This window comes from Ambystoma mexicanum, chromosome 10 (assembly GCF_040938575.1).
Source record: "Ambystoma mexicanum isolate Mex_15411 chromosome 10, UKY_AmexF1_1, whole genome shotgun sequence".
Classification (NCBI taxonomy): Eukaryota; Metazoa; Chordata; class Amphibia; order Caudata; family Ambystomatidae; genus Ambystoma; species Ambystoma mexicanum.
The window spans coordinates 1,252,792,617-1,252,799,371 of NC_090932.1; positions in this window are offsets into that span (position 1 = coordinate 1,252,792,617).

Genomic DNA, 6,755 nt, shown 5'->3' on the forward strand with positions numbered 1-6,755 from the left:
GTTTTATACGCACTACCCAAAATTCACAAAAACATGCAAGAACCACCATTCAGGCCCATTGTAGCAGGCACGGAAAGCATATTTCACACTTTGGCTACCTATTTGGACAAGGCACTGCAACCATTGGTACTTACTTAAAGGATACTTCACATTTTGTGAACCTGTTAGAGGAAGTGCATTTGAATGAATCTCAAGTCCTTCTGTTTACATTAGACGTCAACAGTCTTTATACGTCAATTCCAAATGCAGAAGGTATAGCACCATTAGAATGGTTCTTGCTACAACATGAGGATATACTGATACATAAAGAATTTGCGATTAAAGTCATCAACATTATCCACTACAACAACTATTTTTGTTTTAACAATACATTTTACCTCCAGATCTCAGGCACATCAATGGGCTCCTCGGTAGCACCCGCATACGCAAACATTTTTATGTACCATTTCGAAAAAAGGTATATTTTGAACAAAGAACCCTGGAATAAAAACTTGATTTTTTGGACATGTTTCATAGATGACATTTTTGGTATCTGGCACGGATCAGAAGAAAAATTGCAACAGTGTTTCGTTTACTTGAATGGGTGTCATGAGAAAATTCAATTTGCACTGGAAATAGGGAAACCGCAGATCCATTTTTTGGATGTTAACATCACCAAATTGGACAATACATTTACCACCAAAATCTACAGAAAACCGACTGATGCCAACAGCACTCCGCATTTCACAAGTTTCCACCCATCACATCTAAAACAGAACTTACCCTATAGCCAATGCCTAAGGGCAAAAAGAATTACCTCCGATACAACTCAATTGGTACATGAATTTGAGAACATGAGGACAAGATTTAAAACAAGAGGATTTCCGGAACATACTATCATTAAAGCCATTGAGCGTACTACAACCTTGGATAGGAAAGAACTTTTGAAGGAAAAGACAAGAAAAGACAGTACAAGATTAACACACTCACTCAAATCTTCGATTCAGAGTTTTCAGATTCAAAGAATAATCCAGAAAAATTGGGATATCATAAAATCTGATACCAATCTCAACAAACTCTTTCCAGAACCCCCAATGCTAGCTTTTAAAAGGAGTAAAAACTTCAGAGACTCATTAATCAAAGCTGAAAAACAGAAAAGTCTACAACAAACCTTTTTGGCCAAACATAAACATGGCACATTTGCCTGTCTTAACTGCAAGCATTGTTCCAATATTTTAAAAGGTGATCACATCCGACATCCCAACAGTGGTAAGACAATTCCACTCAAAGACTTTGCGACCTGTGATAGGAAAAATCTCATTTATGCTCTTAAATGTCCCTGTGGTAAATACTATGTAGGTAAGACCTCAAGAACAATTAAGGAAAGACTCAATGAACAAAAATTGAATACAAGAACTTATAATAAAAAATCACCAGTATTCAGACATTTCAATGAGAATAGACATAACATCTCGCAGATCAGATGGGTTGTCCTGGAAATCATGAAACATTTATCCAGAGGAGGTGATCATAACAAACGACTTGTACAGAGAGAATTATATTGGATTCATAAACTTGATGCATTAGCCCCATTGGGTCTCAATGAAGATTTTTACATGGGTCCATTCTTATAACCAAGAGGGTATGTAAATAGTACAACAGCACCCAAAAAGTTTTTCACCCAGAATTTGAGCTCTTACCGACACAGTCCCATTAAGACTAATGGTGTTTTATCTATTTTTCCTGTCATCGTGTGTTTGTACTTTGTTGATCACTGTGATTTTCCACAATGACAATGTCCAGACATCTTTACTTAGTACACTACTATGACTATGACTACGTTCTCTGACATTGATATTGGCATATTCTGCCTACTAACTATGACCATGGTCCCCTTTTTTTACCATTCTCCATCAGACGATTCCATCTGTATCATTAGTCAATATTCTTCCATTTTTAGTCATCTGCTTTTATCACTATGTTATTTGATTTATATTTATATTTTTACCATTCTTTTATCTACTTCTGTTTAAACATTTTTTTCCAACTTCAGTGGTTTTACTCTCCTTATCTGTGAATTTACTTACTAACTTTTATTTTTCATCATGCCCACTCGGTTAGTGCGAGTAATCATTCGGCACTGCCTAATTTTATATAGTACACTTGCCCTGGCTCTTTTAACCCGATCGGGAATCGATTGTCTGTTATTACCTCAGTGCGCATGTGCATATGACATCACAGTGTTTACACCGTGATGTCAGGCGCTTCTGACGCACAACGACGCCATTTTGCGGGTATTTAAGGACCGTTTTTCCACTAGGTAGGAAGCGGATCCTAGAGAGAGACAGCACCGCCTCACAAGCAGAGCATCAGACGAAGATCTTTCTTTAAGTAAGTTAATCTGGGTACTTGCTGGTCTAGCTTTTCTAGATCCTTCTTTGTCAACTCCTGCTACAAACCCATTTCTTCGTTGGGGTTTCTTTCATATTTCCCTGGGCATTTTGTGGTGAATTGCTCTGTCTTTCTGATCCAATTGCCACTGGACACTATGGATATGAAATCCTTTTCTATAGGGAGGGATCCCCTTACACCTGTCCTCAACTAATCAAAGTACATTAGTTGGTAAGTGTCCGCCTATATTACGTTTTTTTACTTTTTTGCTATTTCGACTACCAATTCGGGTAATGTAGTCTGATCTAACATCTCCTTCCATGATGTATTCTGATCTAATATCTCCTTTCATGATTAGGATCTCTCAACACATTCAGCTCACGCGTACAGAAGGCCTGAGTCCCTCCACTTCTATGACGCACTATAGATGACTCTTGACTGATTGAAATAAGGCCATAGGTAATTCTTTCTTTTTATGCAGAAACATCCTTATATTATATTGACCAAATTGACAACATGGGTCAATACAAAATAAAATTATTGATATTGAGATGTTCAGTTCAATGTTGATGTTTTCACATCCACAAATTAGATTATGGTTCTTGGATGACTTTTAGGAATTTATTCTGATGTTATTTCATTTAATGCTAAACAATCTGTTTGGTTTATGTCCACAAATTAAGTGGTTGAATCTTTTGAAAAGACTCATATGATTGTCACTAAGATGATTATATAGTATGTAGTTGATAAAGCATACTTTATATTGAGTGAATATTATGTTTTCCAGATATCTTATAAAGATTATGAAAAATTGCCCCCGAAGAAGTTAATTGTTTTCACGAAATGCGTTGGGCTTCCAATAAATCATTTCATTTGAATTTATGAATCATGGTCAATGTGTATTGATATATATGTGACCAAGTAATCATTCATTTATTTTGGTAAATTCTACTTTAAAAGAACATCATCTAACTATCTACTCTAAGACAAAACTAATTACAGGACTCGTTATCGAGCCACCTATAGAGTGCAGAGGACGGGTGTTCCCACAGTTGGGAACTTTATCTATTTCTGAATAACATACTACCCCGGGTTAGTGAATTATGTGTGAAATGTAAATCTAGGTAGAGTGGCCATATTTTAAAAATAGACAGGCCACAAAAATGAATTTCACCATGGCGACCCAGGCGATTTTGCTGTGACTGAGCATGTCCAAAACAAAGAAACTTTTTATTTTGATTTCTATTACAGAACTGGGTAGCAAGCCCTTTACAAACTGTCTCTGTGACAGAATCAGCTAAAGTTGTCTGGGAGGATAGCTCAGCGGCAATGTGCTCACCTTGGAAGCAAGACGACGCAGAGCAACACAGGTTTGATCCCCGAGTCCACCCTTAGAAACCTCTGGGTATTAAGCACGTTATAAATAACATATCATATCAGATCAAGCATGTGGCTGTCAACTAAAAGGTGGAGGATTTTCCCAACTATAAAAATGTATATTTGGTTTATATTTGTTAGGAATTGTTGGTAAAGGAGGGAAATGTGAAGATTATTACAGTCACAGATGGTTATCTGCTAGAGGTTGCCCCCCCTTTCCCCAAATCCTGGACAGGGGGCTTTAAATTAACAAAAACTCCTGGGGCAGAGTGACAAAGGGCCCAATTCCAAGACAGTCCTTGCAAAACTGGGACATCTGGTCACCCTAGTGTAGGTACTGTGTTTAGTCTATTATGGGAATGGCCTATGATACATGAGATCTGGCAAAAGGTATTTGAAAACATGATAGTAATCATCGTAAAGCAGATACCCAGGACCCCAGTGGAGATACTACTTATATTACAGCCCAGTGTTTGCAGTGTTCAGGACAGATTATTTGATTTAGCCTTGCTTCTTAAAAAGACAATAATACTAATGAGCTGGTTGAAAAACACCTAACCAATTTATAAGCCGTCGTTAAGAGATTTGGTCTTTTTAACAATATAGAGTGTGATTTACAAAAATGTTTACAATGGTGCAATCCCATTGGAAAACATTTTGTAAATCACACCCATAGAGGCTCACCCACTCCCTCCTTCCCTGCAGCTCTCTGGCCGACCTCTCTTGGCCCTCTTCCTGCTCCTACCTGCAAGGCAAAAAACCTCTGGGTCATCTTCGACTCCACACTCTCCTTCTCTCCTCACATCTCTGACGTCTCTAAGAAGTCACACTACCAGCTACACCTCCTCAGAGGTATCCTTCCTTTCCTCTCCTTCCCCCAGAAGCTCACTGTCTCTAGAGCCCTGGTTCTCTCAAATCTGGACTACTGTAACAGCTTCTATCTAAATCTGCCTGCCTCTACTCTCCGCCCTTTGCAACTCATCCAGAACAGGACTGCGAGACTTGTCCTTGGCCTCATGCCCAGGGACCGTACCTCTACAGGACTGAAATCACTACACTGGCTTCCAGTGGCTGCGAGGATTAAGTTCAAAACTCTCTGCATTGTCCACAAGGCCTTTTGGGGCCTTGGGCCAAAATAGCTTCAACTCTCTCTTCCTAAATATCTTCCTTCTCGAGCTCTTCGCTCATCCGCCTCCAACTCCCTCAGGGTCAGCCGCTTCTCCAAGCAACTAGTTGGGGGTAGATCTCTCTCCGCACCAGGGGCCTCCCTCTGGAACAGCCATCCTGCCTCCCTGAAACTTGAGGAGAACCATCTCCGGTTCCGGAAGCACCTCAAAACCTTCCTCTTTGGCTCCGCTTTCTCTCCCCCTCTCCCCTGCTAAAATCACTGAACCTGCACTGAATCTGCAACTGGGCCACTCACCGATCTTGGTCCTTGGCCCAGCCACTCTTCCCTGCACTGCCTCCCTGGCAATCCCTGCACTGCAGGACTGTCTCTGTATCCTGGAAGCCCCTCCTCCCGGCACTTACCTTGCACTTGCCACAAGCTGGCCCTTATTATTTATCTTGTATTCTACAACCCTGTACTGCACTTTCCCCTGTCCCTTTCCCCTTGCACTTTTCCCTTCCCCTCTACCCTTACACTTGCGCGATCTGAATGACACCTGGCCTAGTAGGATCGCTGTCTGTCTCCCCTTCTCCCCTCCCCCTGCCTCATCGCGCCTTGAAACACTTGTGTATAGGCGCGTTACAAATGCCATATCATATCATATTTCATCAAATGTGCGGCACTAAAGAGATTGGTTGGAATGTAAGCTCACTTGGCTAAGAATGCTGAACTGGACTTAACCGGAGCTGCAGATGATTGAGGAATGTGGCTGATTGGGTGGTGATGCATCTGGTATCTAAAAGCACTCCAACTTCTAGTTATGAAGTATTGAATATCTGTACACAGCACAAAAGAAAATAAGATGTTGCTAATTAAAATAATGAAAAGAGAGGGCAAGAAGACCAGGCACTCTAGAGCAGCCTGAAGAGGTCAAACTTAACGATTAAATGATCATCTCACTTGTAAGCTTTGCATGTGTTGTTTCTTTAGAGAAAGAGAAGAAAAACACATATGAAATGACAGGTGCACCCAGTGTTGCACCCAGTTTTGTTCTTTACAGAAAGTGAAGAATAACCCGTATGAAAAAGCTGGTCAACTTTTAACAAAACCATCTGCAGACATTCTATACAAATATGTAATCAACTGTGAGGTATTCGTGATATGAGCAAGTGGGTTGTTTCCATATATTTCTTTCAATTTTAGCATACATAATTTATTAGTATCAGCTGGATCACTGTTCATCAATTGATATAGAGAAGAGTGTAGCATGAACAAGGGCTCTGTCATAGTTTCCAAAGATGACTCAGTGCACAGGTTGACATCTCATTGTCATGTGGGATTGTATATCTTATCATGGAATAAGGTGATTGCAGAAGGAAAGGTAGGAAGTCTTTATGGTTATTTATGTGTATGTACAGAGTTGAGAGTTAGATTCTCACTAACAGTTTAAAATGTTTTTAATTTTTAATTGTTTTCAGGGATAAATTGAGAATAATAGTTTTTTTAAATGTAAACTCCTGAGTATGGATAAATATAGCCAAAATATATTGAGCAACAGGATCCACTTATTGCTTTTTTCTTACTGATATGAAGAAATATATGTATTGCCTCAAGAATTAGAAACAACATGAATGTATTGACTAACATTAGAGACAATTTAATTTCTTTATTGTGCATTTGGTTAATATTTAAAACCTTTCACACAAGTCATCAACATATGTACATCAATTGAACACATTATTTATACATTATATAATGTTATAAAATACACCTTAAATACACTTGAAAACAGCATAAAAATTCATTTTAATTCAACAGTGGGGATACAAAAATTCTAAACATTAAAAAATTGCAATTAAGAGACTTATTTCATTCAACTTTAAAATACAAATCCATAAGT